Below are 650 nucleotides of genomic sequence, written 5' to 3' on the forward strand. Positions count from 1 at the left end.
GAAAAGACCCACATTAAAGGATTACTCTCATGTGTTTGGGTCCAGAAGAAATAGGTCCATTCTTGCACTGAAGGAGTGCCTTTACTCATTCTGATTATTCATTCATCCTTTATTCATGCCTGATTCATCGGAATATTTATTGAGCACCTTCTGTGTGCCAGGCATTTTGTTGAAGGAGAGAAAGCGAATATAAAAAATATATAGTCACTACCATGAAGGAGTTCACAGACTACAAGGGGAGACAGGCAAATCAACAAAGACGTGCTATTAAACGTGCTGTATGTTACAATGGAATTGAATATATGTCCCCTCTTGGAGATGCCCATATGGAAGGCATACTGCTGGAAGGTAGGTCCTGCCCACCATCCCTATGCTAGGAGCCACTTCAAGGATGCAGCCTTGAGAGAGTAATGTGTGGTTGAGACCATATGGACTGTATACCTGACTGAACCCCATTAAGGCCTCTATATAAACTCTTTTCGTTTCTGGCGGGCAGGCTTGGAGATCTACCTGTCTTGTGGCCACCCAAGACAAGCCTCCTATGTAAGTTCTCTTGCTTCTTAAAGCTGCCACCTACCAATCAGGAGTGGCTGCCTCTTTCTTCATCTCTTTCTTGGCTTCTTTTGGATGGATTATGTTTTATTATTGAA

This window comes from Physeter macrocephalus, chromosome 20 (genome assembly GCF_002837175.3).
Source record: "Physeter macrocephalus isolate SW-GA chromosome 20, ASM283717v5, whole genome shotgun sequence".
Taxonomy (NCBI): Eukaryota; Metazoa; Chordata; class Mammalia; order Artiodactyla; family Physeteridae; genus Physeter; species Physeter macrocephalus.